This window comes from Megalobrama amblycephala, linkage group LG22 (genome assembly GCF_018812025.1).
Source record: "Megalobrama amblycephala isolate DHTTF-2021 linkage group LG22, ASM1881202v1, whole genome shotgun sequence".
In the NCBI taxonomy this organism is placed as follows: Eukaryota; Metazoa; Chordata; class Actinopteri; order Cypriniformes; family Xenocyprididae; genus Megalobrama; species Megalobrama amblycephala.
In genome coordinates, this window is record NC_063065.1 from 13,009,178 (window position 1) to 13,030,557 (window position 21,380).

At 36.7% G+C, this 21,380-nt stretch overlaps 1 long non-coding RNA gene across 1 annotated transcript; it reads right to left on the reverse strand.

Moving 5' to 3' along the window:
- Positions 1-3,519: 3,519 nt before the first annotated feature.
- LOC125258565 lies at positions 3,520-14,183 on the reverse strand. Its single transcript, XR_007182651.1, has 4 exons — positions 13,436-14,183; positions 12,890-13,016; positions 8,150-8,300; positions 3,520-5,622 (listed from the first exon to the last, which is right to left on the reverse strand). It is a non-coding gene; the product is annotated as an uncharacterized LOC125258565 (long non-coding RNA).
- Positions 14,184-21,380: the final 7,197 nt, after the last annotated feature.

The following is a 21,380-nucleotide window of genomic DNA, read 5'->3' on the forward strand; positions in this document are numbered from 1 at the left end:
TCCTCTTTATGATGCACCAAATGTTTTCTATGGGTGAAAGATCTGGACTGCAGGCTGGCCATTTCAGTATCCGGATCCTTCTTCTACGCAGCCATGATGTTGTAATTGATGCAGTATGTGGTCTGGCATTGTCATGTTGGAAAATGCAAGGTCTTCCCTGAAAGAGACGACGTCTTGATGGGAGCATATGTTGTTCTAGAACTTGGCTATACCTTTCAGCATTGATGGTGCCTTTCCAGATGTGTAAGCTGCCCATGCCACACGCACTCATGCAACCCCATACCATCAGAGATGCAGGCTTCTGAACTGAGCGCTGATAACAACTTGGGTTGTCCTTGTCCACTTCAAATTTTGATTCGTCTGACCACAGAACAGTTTTCCACTTTGCCACAATCCATTTTAAATGAGCCTTGGCCCAGAGAAAACGCCTGCGCTTCTGGATCATGTTTAGATATGGCTTCTTTTTTGACCTATAGAGTTTTAGCTGGCAACAGCGAATGGCACGGTGGATTGTGTTCACCGACAATGTTTTCTGGAAGTATTCCTGAGCCCATGTAGTGATTTCCATTACAGTAGCATTCCTGTATGTGATGCATTGCCGTCTAAGGGCCCGAAGATCACGGGCATCCAGTATGGTTTTCCGGCCTTGACCCTTACGCACAGAGATTGTTCCAGATTCTCTGAATCTTTGGATGATATTATGCAATGTAGATGATGATAACTTCAAACTCTTTGCAATTTTTCTCTGAGAAACTCCTTTCTGATATTGCTCCACTATTTTTCGCCGCAGCATTGAGGGAATTGGTGATCCTCTGCCCATCTTGACTTCTGAGAGACACTGCCACTCTGAGAGGCTCTTTTTATACCCAATCATGTTGCCAATTGACCTAATAAGTTGCAAATTGGTCCTCCAGCTGTTCCTTATATGTACATTTAACTTTTCCGGCCTCTTATTGCTACCTGTCCCAACTTTTTTGGAATGTGTAGCTCTCATGAAATCCAAAATGAGCCAATATTTGGCATGACATTTCAAAATGTCTCACTTTCAACATTTGATATGTGATCTATATTCTATTGTGAATAAAATATAAGTTTATGAGATTTGTAAATTATTGCATTCATTTTTTATTCACAATTTGTACAATGTCCCAACTTTTTTGGAATCGGGTTTGTAGAAAAAAACGTACATTTTTTTCATTCATCACAATATCCACGATTAGCAGCTATTTGACCTAAACTGGGTTCTGATTGGTTCATTGTATTCTAAACTTAATTGGCAATCAATTGTTGAAGCTATTAAGGTGTGCTGACCCAAAAATCTTTTACAAACTTGGGCCAAGTTTAAACCAGTAACCAGGCATCACAGCTGGCAAATGGGCATGTCTGATTTTGACATGTATATATTGCCATTATTATGTAATCAAAATGAAAACTATTACTGGTCTTCAATGATAATGTCAAGTTACTGTAATGTAATTGCACCATAAAATGATAAGGATCTATGCTGATATCGTCCAAAACCACACTTTGCCAGGGGTGTTTCCAGACTTTTGGAGGGCAGTGTGTGTATATATATGTATGAGAAGCTTCCGTAATCATTTTAAGTTTAATGTTTGAATTAACTTACTCAAAAATTAAAAAAAAAAAGAGCAATTAAAATGTATGAGTACAAAATAATCTGAAATCTGCCAGATCTTCTTAACTTAAAAATTTGATGTAACTGATTACCTCAAATTTTTTGAGTTTTGCTAACTTATTTGGGTTCACAGTGTAAAGTTTTACCATTACTTCTGTTCAATCTAGTATCTTTCCTTTAAGAGAATGAGACAAATGCTTATTAGTGGGTGAAAAACCAAAGACTGTCACCCTATTATGGAAAGAGGTACTGTTTTTCAACCATTAGAGAACTTAGGCCAACAAGAGGACATTCCCCGTTAAAAGGTTTCCATTCTGGAAGGAAGACAGTTGAGGTGACAGTTTAAAAGCTTCTCCCCTCCCATGAAAACGCACTACCTTCTTCCACACAATTGCACAGGCTAGTCAAATTGCATTAGCGATGCACTTGGTCTTTATATTGTGACACAATAGGCCTTAAATGTGTTGTGAGTCTATTTTGAAAGCTCTTTGCCACCACCAACAAAGATTATAGCATTGTGACATTTTCTGTCACAACACAATCAAATACGCCATCATCAGGGAGATCAATACAGACCGATTAACTGGATTCGCAGGTGAAGCTCTTGTGAGATGGAGCTACTCTCAACCAGTGTAATGATCCTTAAATATAACAATGCTGCATCTCTCTATCCTCCAAATGAAAGTAAACAAATAACCATAAATGAAGCCATTGGAGGGTGGCGTTATGAGCTACATGTTAATATGGATAGAAATTGAAAAACTTTGATATTTTGTACCTTGTCAAAATGAGCTCTTACCTCAGGTGGCTTTGGAGGTCAGACATCCTTGTGGCATAGTAGTGCCTAACTCTTATGGGAGAAAAGATTAGATGAGGGATGCATTTATTATATTGTACAAACTTCTAAAATAGCTTCATCTTCAATGACCCATTAGAATTTATATAACCGTATGCATATGCAAAATGTTAGTTCTTGCAGCAGTCCAAATATGAATATGCAAGAATTCTTTATTGCCACGAATAATTGGGGGATATTAGCATTTGTTTATTTGCATCCATGAAAGCTGATCTTATTATTCATAACTCCAAATCTATGGAGGTTAATTTTGCAGTTTAAATCGTCTTTATATTACACTGCAGAAATGGGAATATACATTACCGTTCAAAAGTTTGGGGTCAGTAAGATTTTGGTAAGTCTGAAAGAAATCGTTTTATGCTCACCAAGGCTGCATTTGTTTGATTCAGTAAAAAAAAGTAATATTATGAAATATTATTATAATTTAAAATAAGTGTTTTCTATTTTAATATATTGTAAAATGTAATTTATTCCTGTGATGGCAAAGTTGAATTTTCAGCATCATTACTCCAGTCTTCAGTGTCACATGATCCTTCAAAAATTATTATAATATGCTGTTTTGTTGCTCAAGAAATATTTCTTCTTATTATTAATGTTTAAAACAGTTGTTTAATATTTATGAGAAAACCATAATACTTTTTTTTTTTTACAATATTTTTTAATGAATATAAAGTCCAAAAGAGCAGCATTTATTTGAAATGCCTTTACTGTATTTTTGTCAATTTAATGCATCATTACTAAATAAAGATAATAATTTCTTTTAAAAAATATCCCAAACTTTTGAACGGTACTGTATGTATTACCTCTATGGAGGAAATGAGATGATATTTGAGTGGAATATGTCAGCCTGTTTATAATTAAAATCAATTATTTACACAATCTGTCTTTTTTTTAAATTTCTTTTCAGAATTAAGACTTAAATAACCTAGCTGATAATTAAGGGTCATAAGGGTTGGGAGATTTTCACTTTTATAGACATTTATAGAAGTATTTCAGAGTCATTCACTAATTCGGAAACCAAAAGATACCAAAGAAAATTGCTTTTAGAAACATTCAAAAATAAATCAGTCATTATTGGCATCAAATAATGTAAGCTCTCAGAATCCTCTGTGTTTTCAGTAAGGAAACCGGTTAAGAAAGGTGAGCGGGACAAACACACTTCACTTGAAGTGTAGGCTTCAGGGTAACAGCGTGTAAAAAACATAGCAACGCAGTAGATCTCAGTAGATATTTTGCTTTCTATCTATTATAACTACAAATTAACACCCCAAACCTATCATCAGTAAATTTACATGATGCCTTTTGTATTCTGGATGAACAGTGACTGTAATAACAAAGTGGTTGCTCTCTAAATAAAGTAATTCATGATGTTGACATATGAACTGAATATAACCTTGATAACATCTTTCCCACACAGTTGTATTGTAAAGATGGAGAGGTGTGGAATCTCCTCTCTCTCTCTCTCACACACACACACACATAAATGATGAATACAACACACAATACAATACATGTCAGAATCCTGCACACTTAATATTTGAGCGACTAGCACGGAGGACAAAGGCCAACCTTGTTTAGTGTGTGTGTTAAATATATGTAATATATAACTTGTTATAACAGCATAAATGAACAATATTCCAACCATTTTTACTTCACTAAAATCTAATTTATAAAATAACGATGCCTCTTCAGATAAATCTAATGTTTGTAAAATATTCCACACACTCTAGACAGAAAATACTCCCATTACCTATCAATCATGCACATAAAATTTGTATAACGTCAAACATGTCATAATATTCCTCACATATTTTTAAACTAAATCAGTTGTGGCATAATAAACAAATGGCACACATTCTCTCTCTCTATTTCTGATGCTTTCAGTCTCCCTGACTATAACAAACGCTTGCCTTAATCGTTAAATCGGACAAGCTCTAAAAATAAAACTAATTGTCAAATGCCTTGGCTGGAGAACGTTCTCATTTGTATGACTGCAGTGGGTGGAAGGGGGTCTCTGCCTGCTGTAGGGCTGAAGAAGTGACTGCACTGCTGGGGAAACCTTCAGATTGACCCATAAATCATTCATGCTTTTCCTTCAGTATCGACACAAAGAATTCTCTCTTTTACTGCTTTAGATAGAGCAGAGCTCCACCAAACAGTACAAGGAACACAAAAAACCTGCCAAAAATCGATCGCCTTGTTTGAAAAAAAATATGTTAAAAAATAATATAGAATAAATTAGAATAGATTCTTAGATAATTTCTTTTAAATAATATAGGCCAAAGACAGATCACGCTCAGCTACTAAATTTCACATTTATTTTAATAATGATAAATTCATTTAACTGGTCAGTGATCTATTATAAAATAATGATTTTGGTGCTTTAAGAGAGGAGTACAGCGCGACTGAAGTGTTCTGTTCTCCAGAGATGGGTGTTATTGTTGAGTGATGCAGTGCTGATCTCAGTGTAGCTTTAGACCCAACGCAGCATTAATAAATAGGTCATAGAGCTTTTTTACCCTCTGAATTTTTCAGGCTCGGCTTGGCAAATTGAACATAATTAAAGCCCAAGGCAAAGGTTGCACTTTCCTTGAAATAACAGGCTGTGTTGCAGCATAGAGAAGAACGGACAGATAGGAAAGATGCTCCAAGGATCTGTGCAGCTAGGCAAGGCAGCGTATTTTAAGGACAAAAGAGGATAAGAAGAAAACAGGCAGCCATTACACCAAAGCCGACAGCTATAAAGCGTTCCCCTTCGCTGCGATAATACGGTGTATATTTTTTAAAATATTTTTTCACAAACAGTGTAATTGAAAAGTGCATGCATAGGCTTTGGAGATTTCTTTCTGCAGCGTATCTGTGTGTGTGTACCTTTAACGGGAAGGGCATGGGGGGATGTGTGTGTCAGAAGACATTAGTGTCAGTATTCTTTTTGAGGACAGTACCTGGGCCAGTCTGGGTCATGCCAGCATCATGCCTGCTTTTAGCCAATAAAGATGCAAGCAGATTATACTCAAGCAGGATAAAAGCTTCCTCATTTGCACCAATGAACCAGCTCCACTAATCAGCTGAGAGGAAGCAAGAAGACTTTTCTCCCGCACCTGGTCATGCTTAACCTGCGGACTTGGACCTGGATGATACAAGACAACAAAAAAGAAACAAGAGCTTAACGAAGGGTTTGCAATCAAAAACAGCATGTGTTTAGTAACTAAAGGGTGCATAAATATTCACATGATATAGTTAACGCAAAATTAGCTGTTTAAGACAGAATACATTTGATCACCTTAAAAAACATTTAAAAAATTGCTGCGTTTAGCAAAAAAATATTTTATTTGAATTCAGCAACATCACCAGATTGAATAATGTTGAATGTTAGAGATATTTTAAAGGGATTTTTTTTACTCTCTAACATTTGTACACAAACCTGACTTACTTTTTTAGATGGAAAGCAAACAGAGGTGCTTTTTTCCGTGAAATTTAAGTGAATGGTGACCACGGCTGTCCAGAAGAGATTTCAATGATTTTCAGTGAATGATTTGATTGAATTTCTCACACAATGCTTTGGTCATATACTGTTATGATGCTTTTATGGTGCTTTTTGCACCTGGTCCCCATTACCTTCACTATATGGAGGCAGTGCAGGCATTCTGCTAAAATTCTCAGAAAAACATTTTTTCTGTGGAACACAAATTCATTTTTTTGGGAGAACTGTCCCTTTAAGGTGTATTTAAGGTTTTTAGGAGAACGTAATGGGAAGGACATTGAACGATTTGCCTTCTATTTGGCAGCCCCAGCTGGGTTAAATGCCTCTTCCACATCCTCAGAAAATTAATGGCAGAAAATCTCAACCTGAAGGCTTTGATCCGCCATAGGGCGCCTGGGCCCTGATTAATATGCAACATTATTAACTGTCTGTGAGAGCCAGTGAGCACACAAACACACACACTCATTAAAGCATGCAGGCGTACATGCATGAGCACTGCATGCATACCAATACAAAGCTATTTGTACACAATATTCTTCATCTTAAATGTATTAGTTAGTTAATTACATTAGATCTCTTCTATTTCAAATTATCTTCTACACTATAGGTGATATTTTCCTGCATATAAACACACAGTCAAGGAGAGATTAATTGAACCTTCAGTGCAGTTTAGGCTGAACTGGTGAACGCCTTTTGCCAAACAGAGATATTATTTGACTTTCATTATCCGCTGTGTGTCGGTGTGGATGGAACGAACGGGAGATGAATGACAAAGTGAGCACGAAAGATGGAAAATTGGAGTGAAATCGAATGAAAAAAATGGAATAAGAGGAAACAGAGGGAGTGACAAGGACAGAGAAAGGCAAAGAAAGAAAGACGCCATCATTTTCCACCCCTCCTCCCCTCCGCCTTTCCAGCTCACATGCTGCATGTGTGCAGGGGTCATGATAGCGGCACAAAATAATGACTGTGTGCATAGGTATGTGTAAGTGAGGGACAGAAAATAATATATAGTATTTTATAATATGTCTGTGTGTGCATATTTATATATGTGTGTGTGTGTGTATGAAAATGAAATAAAATATAAATATAGAATAATAAAAAATAATTTCTACAATAGTGACATTTATTATTCAAAATTATAAATAAAACAAAGATTACTGGAGTATGTTTTACAAAAAATACTGTTTAAGTTTTTCTTCAAAATTTCATGTATAATTTAATGTGTTACTTGCTGTTTCTTTGTTTTGTTTACTAAATTTACTAGCAATTTCTAAGTTTTTTTTTTTTTTTCTCCATTGTATAGGTCATTGCTCAAATATATGCAACTCGTCCTCAAATGCAAAACATTTTAATTGGATACCTTCATCTGTAATTAAAATGATCTGCATTTAGGCACGAGTAGCGCAGTATTTTTTTTCTTTCTTTTTTTCATGATAATATACTCAACATAAACGTTACCTGCAAATGCATCTCTAATATGTTTGTAATAAATCTGTAAATTCTGTGCGGTAGAGAAAATGACAGCCGCTGATTTTTTTCCAGATAACCACCATGATTAGAAGAGAAAAACGAGCCAATCTTGCATAAATTATCTGGCAATATTATGAGGGTGAGCAGCGTTTCAGTTATCTAGGTCATCCCACGACAGCTTTGTGAGTTTTCATACAGCACGGCTATGTTTAGGTAAACCACACACATGTAGAATCTTGCATAATCAAAAAGATCAAAAACAGGCTGTTGATTTGTAACATATTGACAATGTAATTGCATCAAATTAACATATAGCACAAACAAAAAACAGATTTAGAGATTTGGACGCGGTGGCAGGGAGGTCGGCCCCTGGGGTTCAGGCCCACAGCGCCACTCCTGATGATATTGCTTGGTTCTGTGCCTGCTGAGTTTGACCTCTGTCTGCTGTCACAATGTCATACGCTATCTAGTCTGTACTGCCTGCTATTGCTCTCCTTCTCACAATCTCTCTTTTTCTCCCTCTGTCCTTCCCTTGGCAGCAGATGCACCACATGCATGCCAAGACTAGGGGCAGGCGCCATGATGGACAGATGGAAAGGGTACGTTCAACAAGTGTAAAGTGCAGAGGAAGTTAGCTGGAGCAGCGCTGCAGAGAAAGAGAGAGAGGGAGAGCTGGAGGTGGAAGAGTGTGTACCTGTACCTGCAGATGGCTGGCAGGCCCAAAGGGCCCTACTGTCATTATGCTCTCTCGGCAGGGAAGAATAACAGTTTTATCCAGAGCCCCGAAACTCAGGCAGCTGCTCTCTGTGCCATGGGAATCTAGCCAACCTCACCACACACCCAAAGCTATCCTGTGCCGAGGAGGACAGTAATGCAATTAACATCCAATGTGGTTTAACCTGATCAAGACACAATTCTTTTTATAAGCTTGTAAAATTGCAAAAATCAGCTACACAACAAAAATAATAAATAAAGAAATTGAAATAAATTAAACTAAAATATATACAAATATAAAGTATTTCTGAATAATCTGATAATCTGACAAGTGCATAAATAAATGTACTTGTGCATCTGACAGATGCATTTATCCAAAGCAACTTACACTGCATTCAAGATATACATTTTGTAGTTCATGCATTCCCTGGGAATCAAACCCATGTCCTTTCAAACGCTGTTGCTCTACTGTTTGAGTTACAGATTTTATATACAGTATCTCACAGAAGTGAGTACACCCCTCACATTTTTGTAAATATTTTATTATATCTTTTCCTGTGACAACACTGAAGAAATGACACTTTTCTACAATGTAAAGTAGTGAGTGTACAGCTTGTATAACAGTGTAAATTTGCTGTCCCCTCAAAATAACTCAACACACAGCCATTAATGTCTAAACCGCTGGCCACAAAAGTGAGTACACCCTTAAGTGAAAATGTCCAAATTCTCTCCCCGGTGTCATGTGACTCGTTAATGTTACAAGGTCTCAGGTGTGAATGGGGAGCAGATGTGTTAAATTTGGTGTTATCGCTCTCACTCTCTCATACTGGTCACTGGAAGTTCAACATGGCACCTCATGGCAAAGAACTCTCTGAGGATCTGAAAAAAAGAATTGTTGCTCTACATAAAGATGGTGTGGGCTATAAGAAGATTGCCAAGACCCTGAAACTGAGCTGCAGCACGGTGGCCGAGACCATACAGCGGTTTAACAGAACAGGTTCCACTCAGAACAGGCCTCGCCATGGTCGACCAAAGAAGTTGAGTGCAAGTGTTCAGCGTCATATCCAGAGGTTGTGTTTGGGAAATAGACGTATGAGACGTCAGTGCTCAGACCATATGCTGCACACTGCATCAAATTGGTCTGCATGGCTGTCGTCCCAGAAGGAAGCCTCTTCTAAAGATGATGCACAAGAAAGTCCGCAAACAGTTTGCTGAAGACAAGCAGACTAAGGACATGGATTACTGGAACCATGTCCTGTGGTCTGATGAGACCAAGATAAACTTATTTGGTTCAGATGGTGTCAAGCGTGTGTGGCGGCAACCAGGTGAGGAGTACAAAGACAAGTGTGTCTTGCCTACAGTCAAGCATGTTGGTGGGAGTGTCATGGTCTGGGGCTGCATGAGTGCTGCCGGCACTGGGGAGCTACAGTTCATTGAGGGAACCATGAATGAGCAGAGCGTGATCTCCTCCCTTCGGAGACTGGGCTGCAGGGCAGTATTCCAACATGATAACGCCCCAAACACACCTCCAAGACAACCACTGCCTTGCTAAAGAAGCTGAGGGTAAAGGTGATGGACTGGCCAAGCATGTCTCCAGACCTAAACCCTATTGTGCAAGGTCCACCAGCTCCGTGATGTCATCATGGAGGAGTGGAAAAGGACTCCAGTGGCAACCTGTGAAGCTCTGGTGAACTCCATGCCCAAGAGGGTTAAGGCAGTGCTAGAAAATAATGGTGGCCACAGAAAATATTGACACTTTGGGACCAATGTGGACATTTTCACTTAAGGGTGTACTCACTTTTGTGGCCAGCGGTTTAGACATTAATGGATGTGTGTTGAGTTATTTTGAGGGGACAGCAAATTTACACTGTTATACAAGCTGTACATTCACTACTTTACATTGTAGCAAAGTGTCATTTCTTCAGTGTTGTCACATTAAAAATGAAAATGTGAGGGGTATACTCACTTCTGTGAGATACTATATATATATTAGGGGTGTAACAATACATGTATTCATCCCGTACATATTCAACTGTACGGTATGGACATCATGGTTCGTTTCATGCAGTTAGACAACGAAAACAGTCAGTCACAGGCGATTCACACTCCAATCCAGAAGGGGGCACGTGCGGTAATGCAATGCTGTTTGCTAATTGCCACAAAAGAAAAAAGCGCAGAAGAGCAAGAACAGACGATCTAGATATGCATGTAATAAACCTTTTTTACATTTCTGGGTTTCTCAGAAGCGGAAGTCATCATAGTTGGGTAAACATTTATAGTGGTGAATGAGAGACTTCATTAAATTTTTTTTTTGTGTTTCCATTTGCGCAAATAGCAAAAGAAAAACAATAGTGTTTTCATAACTTTCAAAAAGAGGAAAAAATAGAGAGCGATTGATAATGGCAGTCAGAAGAGAGAAAGATTTAATTTTTACCATCACTCCCCTCCCATAGCTGCTGTATTAGAAACACCTTCACAGTTAACTAGTTTTTTGTAATTTGATGCAAATGTAATATGAGACTAAGTATAGTGTTATAAATGTACATACATACAAAAAAAAAAAAAAAAAAAAAAAAAAAAAAAAATATATATATATATATATATATATATATATATATATAAAATTTGCAGGAATTATGATACTGATGACTGTTAAAATGCATCATCATAGTCTATGAAAAGGGTCTATCTCTCAACCAGTGTTTCAACCGTGGAAAGACATCAATAAAACAGCTTGAGAATAATATCGCATGTAACATATTTACCTCAGGCAAGTCATTTAGTGTCCACAGCATGTTAGTTCACTAGAGAAAACAACAATACAGGGGAGCATTTCACTAAATATATGCACTATATTAGCTTATATAGTCATTATATTAAATATATTATATTCATTATATATATTCATTAATATATATCAGTAAATATATTCATAGTTTAAATAAATTTGTCATGAAAACAAGTTATGACAGTAACTGTGTAAATTAATTAGATTTCGAAGTTACTGCAAAACCTGCATTATGTGCAATTTACATTTTTTTTTTTATTTGAGTGTAGATTATATCTAAAAATAAATAGCAACTGAATTTAATAGTTTGGGCTCTGTTGTTAATTGTAACCTTTAATATTGTAGTAATGTGTAAGAAAGGACTCCCTGTATAGAGTTTACAGCTTTAGCTGAGATAGATTTTTTTATCCTTAAGAAAATGTTAAGATTCACAATTAAGAGACACAGTTTGTTCAATAAACCACTGTTTCATAAAAAAAAAAAAGATGAAAAAAGAAGCAATTTTATGTTTAGTTTTTCCCCTGCTGTGACTTCAGTACTGAGGTACGTACCAAACCGTCATGTTTGTGCACCGTGACACCCCTATTATATATATTAATTAAAGTCATTGCAGTCTTGTTTAGCTATTTTATTGGAAAACAAGGCTGGAAAATAAAATAATAATTAAAATTTAAAAAGATTCAAAGTGTCTTTGTCTTACTTTCCAGTAAAAACATCAAAACATTAGGATAAATTTACTTTTAAGCAAAATTAAGAAAAAATAATCATTTGTTTAAAGAGAACAGGTATTTTATCTTGTTCCACTGGCAGATTTTTCACTTGTTTTAAGCACAAGGCTCACTAAATTAATTACTTTTTTATTTTATTAGTAATTTAATAATATATACAGTCAAACCAATAATTATTCAGACATTTTTTATATTTTTGAAATATCTTTACTAGTGGGTTCATGACACTATAGTTCATTTATGTAAGTGAGGATAGCAAAATAAAGTAAACTGGGACATATTATACCCAAAAATTCTTCATACAGTGGACTACCAGTAAAACTGATAAAAATTTGGAACCAAAAATAATTCAGACACTTTGACCCGAACATGTTTTGCTTAAGTGTTATCTGACATAATTAAGATTATTTTTTTCTGACACAGTTTAACTCATATATCATATTTTATTACCATTTTTTTTAAACTATAGTGAATAAACTGTATTAATGAATGAACTGTTCAAGGTGTCTGAATACATTTTGGTTTGACTATATATATATATATATATATATATATATATATATATATATATATATTTTTTTTTTTTTTTTTTTTTTTTTTTTTCTTTCTCATTTTTTTGCAGTATAGCGTTAATAGAGTTGCTGTTGAAACTATATCATGGCAGTTATTTCTGTGGTTAGGACACCAATCATGAACCCAAACAAAATGTCAATAAAAACATTGTACAAATAAGATCATCACCTCCTATGAATCACTTTTATTGTCGTGCATACAACACCGATGAATTGCTGCAGACAAAGAAATGACAATATTTCTCTGTATACCTGTAAACCAACACAGATGATGACTTATGCTACTGTACACTTTTATTTCCAATAAAAATGAACACATGTGAATCAGAATCAGAGTTATTACGAATGTAGTGCTATTTGAGTCAGGTGGCAAACTAGGTTTTATACACTCTGTGTCTCTTATTATACACACTCAGCTGAGAAGCAGCATCATTTTCCACGCCGCTTCTGAATTACTCTGAAACAATTACAGAGGAAGAAAACTGGCTAACAAACCTCTAAAACTGACCGCTTCAACTTAAATCAAATCTCAAAGCATACAAAAGTCCATTACAGGAAATTAGAAAGAGCGAACATCTAGGAGAGGGCATCATTCACTTTTATCGAGTCAGAGCACTTGCCTTTGGTGCATTGTGTACCTGTCAATGAACTGCAATTCAGAGAAGGCTGCTGTCCTGACAAATTGCTGCGTGTTAACGCACTCTCTCCTTCACTCCGCCAGAGCCCAGGGGCATGCTGGGATGCATGGACAGACTCGATCTTGCCCTTGGGAACAATGCAAAGAAAATGTCATGGGCCTGGTTGGAGTTTAATGCATTGGAGAGCCTGTATAGATGTAATCAAATATAATTCAGATCTATGTTAGCGCTGCAGGGGGCTTTGTTAGCTATGTGCTTTTGCGGGCTGATTAAATTTAGAATTTGCATTCATTTTTTACATTAGAAAGAGAAAAGAGCAGCACTTTCAATTCCACCCCCTCCAAAAATCTATTTTCCGCATGCCGACAAAGTAAAGGCAATCAGACATTATCTGGTTCGCAGGCAAAATAAACACAGATAGAAGAAGCTTCAGCATGCTGTCAGCACTTTATTTCTGGTAGAAGAAGAAAAAAGGAGGCAAAATGAGAGAAAAGAACAAAGCACGTGCGCTACACAATCAGCCATGTGTGAAGTACGCAAGCACACCTCTCTAATTCACCGTTCATTCTGGCAGCATGGGCAGCGCCAGTGATTTCTCTGAGCCATCGCTCGGGCTTCCTTGTTATCTGCAGTTTGAATGCAAACAAAGCCGGCAAGCACCGCCACCCCTCCTCTATCCCCCCAGGCTTTCCTCGGCAGATAAATGGGGACGGGCACATCCTTAGGCCTAGATCACATCCACAGACCTCACCCTGACAAATCCTTCACGGGGAGCCGGATCCGCAACCTCCATATGCACCTCGAAAGATAATTTGTGCGGCGAGCGAATCAATAATGCAACAGTAAATTCATTTAAACACACATTACTGATCCCGTTTAATTAATGGCGCCTCAACTGCAATTTGTCAGTGTCACACACAGTCATCCCTTTGATATTTATACCAATATTCCGTTTTTTTCTCTGCAGGACGACCCTGACTAATGCTAATCCTTAGCATGAGCTCCCACATCCCAGAATTAGACAGCGCAGCCTGAGAAAGACAGCATGTTTCTGTGTAGCCGAAACAGTGGAAAATAATTTACAATGTAAATCACATTAAGTATCATAAAGGAAGAGATACATGGAAAAAAAAATGGTAAATGGTGAATATCTAATTAAGGCAAACGAGCAACCCGATCAAATGCTTCAGAGATTATAAAAACGCGATATGCTTTAAAACATCCTAACACTGCAGAGAGCTCTTTATGTATCTATATCCTTAAAGGGATAGTTCACCCAAAAATGAAAATTCTGTCATTATTTACTCCCCCTTAAGTTGTTCCAAATCTGAGTTTCTTTCTTCTGTTGAACACAAAAGAAGATATTTTGAAGAATGTTGGAAACCAAACAGTTGATGGACCCCACTGACATCCATAGTATTTTTTTTTCATATATTTTAGGGTTCTTCAAGAAATTCATACAGATTTGTAACAACTTGAGGGGGAGAAAATGATGAGAGAATTTTCATTTTTGGGTGAACTAACCCTTTAAATTCTGTCATCATTTACTCATCTTCATAGAAAGCCCATTTCCGCCACATAAGAAAAAAAATAGAGATTTGGTAAATCGTAATTATGAGATAAAAGTCGAAACTATGACATACTAAGGTGAAATTATGAGATAAATTTCAGCTTCATCTCATAATTATGACTACGGTCATTTTGACTTTTTATCTCATAATTATGACTTATTATATCATAATTATTGACCTTTTTATCTCATAATTCTGATCTCAAATGCACAGGCGAATATAGTTCATTGTACAGAAGAATATAGCACGTTCTTCAAAATGTCCCGTTCCACAGTGCATAATGGGTAATACAGATTTGGAAAGACATGAGGGTGAGTAGATGACAGAATTTTCATTTTTGGGTAAACTATCCATTTAAATACTCAGAATATGGAATCAGTATGCAGAAGGATAATACAAATAATTGGCAAAACTGAAAACACAGGCTTTGATAAAAGCATATTGCTAAGAGCAGAGGAAACTGAGCCAACCCTCTTAAAAAAAAGTATGCATTTTAGGCTTAATCCAAAAGTCTACTTTGGCAAAACTACTGCCGCTTTGTTTTTCTCGGAATGGAGAATGTGCCAACAATGATCACAATAGCAGAACTATCTGTTTAACTGTGCTCAAAAAGTACTACTTATAATATGTCAATCATTGTTGGTAATATTGGGCATATGATATGTTGTGTCAGAGTTATTTTTAGGGAAGCAGAAATGTGACACTAAGAAAAACACCCAAAGCTACTCTCACAAGTGCTGTTCCATCAATTCTGTGGCTACAAAGCTTGCAAGAGGGTTCGAACAGCCTTAAGTATGCTATCATGGCATCTCTTGTGTGGGGCTTTTTATTTGCCGTCGTCAGGTTAATGAGCCCACCAGCCCACTTGATGTCGAGAGGCCTGCCACAAAGACGCGTCTCATTAGAGGCTGTCTGGCACTGTGTGCAGAGACAAAAAGCACATTCACCCACTCTGAATACCATCGTGCTCCCCATTGCTGCCAGCCTGTAGCGTTGCACCCATGGCATCCATCCCGCACGCACACGTCCTGGCTCTCAGCCAGTACCACCTCAGCCCTCTTCTGCATGAGAGAGTGCCCGGCGGGGCTTGGCCGAGCAGTGGCTGCACGGGAACGTAGCGGGCACACGGCAGAGCTGGCACCGCGCCAGCGGCTGCAGCCCAGCCCAGTTCGCTGCGGCGACAGCTTAAACTGCACGTGCATTAACCCCCCCTTCAGCACCAGAGAGAGAGGGTTGGCTATTGTGTTCTCGTACACACACTCGGCAGAACTTGGTGTGTGTGCGTGTGAGAGGGAAGGAATCAAGTGACTATAATCAGTCAGTTACTCAGGTCTGAGAGCCATTATCTCCTGAGAGGGGATCAATAGTGAAAGATAGGAAAGTTGGCCTATCCACTGTACGGCTGCAGCGTTATCAGCCAGCAAGCAGGTGTGCCCCTTCACCAAGAGTCCACAGTGGCATGCTGGGAAAATAGTGGATATTCTGAAGCTGGTCTGACAGGTTCTGTGGTTGAGACTTTAAATGGAAAAAAAAAAGTTTCTTTACTGGAGAAAACAAAAAACAAACAAAATGCAGAATCTCTGAAAATAAAATGTATCTATCTATCTATCTATCTATCTATCTATCTATCTATCTATCTATCTATCTATCTATCTATCTATCTATCTATCTATCTATCTATCTATCTATCTATCTATCTATCTATCTATCTATCTATCTATCTATCTATCTATCTATCTATCTATCTATCTATCGTTCAAAAGTGTTTAAAGAAATGAATACTATTATTCAGCAATGACACATTAAATTGATCAAAAATGACAGTAAAGACAATGCTACAAAATATTTGAAGACTTCAGATGCAAAAGCCACTAAGTGCCATCTGAAATTTTCTTATAAAATGAGCATTTTTATCAAGCTCGTATGTGTAGGTTCAGTAATTCCACCTTAATGGCAATTAATAGGTCGTTTTCATAGCGGCTTTTGCATCTGAAGTCTTCAATTTCTATTAAAAATGCTGTTTTTTAAAAAAGAAAATTCTATTCATCACAGAATGAATCCTGAATAAAATAACACCGTTTCACAAAGCAGCACAACTGTTTTCAGCATTGATAATAATATCAAATCAGAATATTAGAATGATTTCTAAAGGATCATGTGACACTGCAGACTAGAGTAATGGCTGCTTAAAATTCAGCTTTGCATCACAGGAATAAAATAAGTTTAAAATATATTCACATAGAAAACAACTATTTTAAATTGTAATAATATTTCACAATATTACTGTTTTTACTGTATTGTTGATATCATATACTGTATTTTTTACAGTATTTTCTGTTTTTACTGTATTTTTGATACCATATTTTATAAAACATTAAAAAATCTTACGGACACCAACATTTTTGAACGTATATATATACATACATACACACATATATACATATGTATATGTATGTATCTATCATATTTTAAATAACAGTGCATTTTTGTACGCATAGTAGTTTCAGTGATGTAATTTGCTATGTACAATCAATGCTTGAAAAACTTGAAAATTATGGATCAAATAAAAATAAGATTTCAGCTCTTTTATGATTGTGGACTAATGACTATAGTATGTGCAAAGCAAGGGAAAAATACAAACCATCAAAACGTCAAATCCATCAAGCCGCCTCATCAAAACACAGAACAGCTTCAGAGACAACACCTATAAAATACAGACAAGCCATACGTAAGAACTGCACACAAGATAATATACTTCATGCATCTAATGGTATCTTTCAGAATATGGGCCTGAAAGGGCTTCTGCATTAGTCCATCTTACTCTCTTTCACAATTGCTAGAACGTGGGCCGAAACAGCTGAGCTGACTGCAGTGATGTCACTTGCACTGATGGAATGCTTTGTTCCTCAGCGTGTGCGCATGCCACCTGGGTCTGAGCAAGAGCCTGCGAGATGCACGCTGAGTGTGTGTCTGAATGTGCTGCAAGATGGCTGATGCTCCATTCAATTACACCAGCCACAGAAGGCTTATGCAATGAATCCCAACGCTGTAAAAAATACAGGAATGTCTTATTGTAAAGTATATTTGACATCTAGAGTTAGTCACAGTGGATGTTCAATTATTTTAAATCTGATGTAAAAATGAGCTTTAAAATGTTTAAGTATTTGAAATTACAATCCAATTTCAAAGCGCTTCCATTCCAACCCTCAGCGAGTTGGTTTGTGCATCTGTTGGTAAATGCAGTAGAAGCAGCAGTAAAGGTAGCTGAAGCATTAATGGGGAATTATACTCATATATTTTTAGTAAGCCTTTGGGCACTTCCAGTGTCCCTAAAAGAACATGGTTGCTAGGCAACCATTATTGTTGCCATGGAGATTCACGTGTTGGCAGCTGCTGCAATCAGCATTAACTCAAGGCACATATTCTCATTCCAGCAGTCAGGCGATAGCAGGCAACTAGGACAGCAAGTCACTAGGATAGTAATCGCATAGAAACATATGTTCACCCATCATTCGCTGCATTAATAGCATCATAAATGGCTAAAATGATCACTGCAGTTTGGTGCAAATAATGGCTGGTAGAATCAAATATTCACTTTAATATCTGAAAGCCCCATATTAAAGTGGTTTATGGTTTACACCTGTTTTTGACTATTAAGACAATAGTGAAATGTTGCATATGATGAGGAAAAAAAATAGGTAAAGACAAAACATGCTAAAAGTGTAGTAACCAGTTCTAAATATTCAAAAATATTATTTAAAAGCAACTCAACCACTGCATTAATTACACCAACAAAAATGATTTTATTTATACTAGATTGGGTAGAAAAAGCGCCTCAAGAAAGCATCTGCTCATAGCAATGTCTTTTTGCTTTTCATAATGTAAGAATTAACACCAATGTATCAATCAGATTTCAATTAAAAACAGATCTAGTTCTCAATTAAATTTCTTGCTTTTGCAGAATGTATGCAAATTTCTTTACAACCACATACAGCATTAATCTGTCATCAATTCATCTGAATTTAGCTTAAGCCTTTAGATCCTTTAGCGGACCCACCAAAGCACATGAAGATTCGGTAGCGCGTGTGGGTGGATGTGCAATGCGAAGCCTGAGCAGCAATTGAAATTTCCAGCCCCTTTGGTTCTATCTGTCTATTTGTTTATGCTGACAAATTGACTATTTCCAGTGGAACTGTGTTAGTTGTACAGCATTTCAAAATCTGTGGGGGATAAGTGATATTTTCAAAAGATTAAATTGTTTGTTGCAAAGCTATATGCAAACCTATTGGAACAATTGTGGCATTTGATGAACTGCAGCAATGCTGAACACACACACTTGTATATGTGGTTTACAGGGACTCTCCATAGGTGTAATGGTTTATATACGGTACAAACTGTATGCTCTATCCCCCAACAATAACCCTACCCGTAAACCTTTTAGCATTTTTTTTTTAATTTAAAAAAAAAGTATGTATGTTTTTTAAGCCATTACAGGAAGTGTCCTCGTAAAGCATGTTTACGTTGTAATACCCATGTCATTATACACATTTGTGTCCTCATAAACCATATATACAAGAACATACACAGAAAGCATAATAACTGTTATTTGAGGTGCTGTTATTTTATCTGTGACTTTGCAGGTGACATCACAGAGACGCATTGTAATAAAGTGACAGATTATGAGATATTCCCATGCTGTCTTGTATCTTTGATTATATGTTTCCCGCTAGATATCTGGATATTTACCGGTGATGTAGTTCAATGCTGAGGGAGGTTAGATGAGATTGCAGATTACAGATCTATGTGCTTAATATTTTCCTTACACAGGATAAAATGGATGAAAAAGAAACCTTAAAGGGGTAGCGCACCCAAAAATGTAAATTCTGTCATCATTTACTTACCGTCATGCTGTTCAAAACCTGTAGGACTTTTTCTTCTGTGGAATGCAAAAGATGATGCTTGAAGATCTTTGGAAGATATTCCAGATGACATTAGACACCACAGACTGGACAAAGAGCACAGAGACAATGATGATGACAATTTTAATTTTTTTGGGCAAACATATAAATATAAATATTACAGCATCATATAGTTTGGTAATTTTTTTTTTAGCAGACTATGTTCAGAATAGTATACAAATGTATTACTCTTAGTATTTCTGTCCTGTACATATGCAAAGTTTCTGTGTGCGTACAATACGTGAGGAATGAACCAGATGCAAATTTTTAACATCTCTTTTGCAAAAAATTAAGATCATTTTGACACTAAGTCAAATTAAAATTTACAATAACTGTTTTTATTATTGGATGAAGAAGGGTCATGTGACAAAAAAAGCCAACATTATAATGCAATATATATAATAATGCCTACTCTTTCAGCTACTACCAATAATTGTAGGTAGCATACAGTTTTAAATAAATACTAAACTATCCTATTCCAAAAATGGCCTAATTCTAAAGAGCCTCATCTGATTCTTTTCATGAGCAAATTTGTTAAACTGCATTAGAATTTCAAGAACAGGCATAAAAATCACATTTACACAAAACTAATTTCCTGCTGTAACAAAAACGAAAATTCCTCCTACTCACTTGAGCCTTTGAATATAAACAATGGGTCATTTTTGCCAGGTGAGTTAAGTTTGGACAGGTGACCAACGGGGGCGTACAATTTCTTCTCGCCTTCTTTAATTGTCAGTCAAAAAACTGAAGCTGGTAGGGAAATAAAAGTAGTGAGAGGCTCCTGAGAACAGACTGTAATAGCCTTCATTCTCTGTTCTTTCTTTCTGACATTTAACAGCTCAGTGTGAAAGCAGCTAGTAGATCAGATGCCTCAACATGCATGTTTGACCTCAAGAGATGTAGGACAGGAGAGGCCTAAACACAGTCATGAGCTCTCTCGACCCGCCAGGAAAACAACAAAGGTACTAGATGCTCAAACCTGACAATGGTTCATGCATATGAATGGTACACACACATATGCTTAGCATGTGAGTGAGCATAAAGCCTACAGAGCTATAAAATACAGAGCTTAATCACATAAATCACTGAACACAGATTCAGCTGTTATATTTGTACTAAGTGCACAGTATAAAATACTTGAAGGGCAAAAAAACACTCTAGAGGCCTGTAGTGCATCCTGATTGGTTCATATGACCTGACCTGGCTCAACTCCTCTCAAGATAGGCTAAACGGGTCCAGTACATAGAAATCCTCTAAAGCAACACTCATCAGGAGTTTTAACAGCTTATTAACAACTAAATTAGGTCACAGTGGGAGAGAAGGGAAAACCTTAGTTACATTCTTTTACATGGATGAGGACTGTATCCGTTATACAGACAATGTGAAAAAGGAAGACCCCCTCCCAATCCAGCTGAGAGCATAATGTGGAGGGTGAGGAGCACAAATCTAAACAGGGACTTCATAAACATCACTCGATCACTGATCCGCTGCAGTTTGCTAAGCGCAGATACAGTATACAAACTCTGAGGTCTGATACTAAAATCCATAGTGGATATTAGCAAGGTTGAAAAGGTCTGATACATATACATTAATGCTAACTGCATTCCTCTTAAAACAAATCAAAATGATTCAGTTTTGCTTTAGGTGTAGTATATTGTATGTCAAACAATTAAATCAAATGTTGCATTAAATTGATTATTATAACACAGTAACTAATAATACAGATCATGAAGTGATTAATGTTGAGTCATTTTCTACACATTGATTTAGGAAAAAGTAGATATTTGACTATAATAGTATGTAAACAGCACTATATCTGTTATTTGAAATTACAAAATGCAATTGTAAGAGAAGGTCAGAGCTCCTCAAAAGAAAGCATTTACATGCTCAGCTCATAAAATCAATACTAGTACCTAGCAGGATTATCTGAAGAGCCTTTAAAGATAATATTCCGTGTGCCAT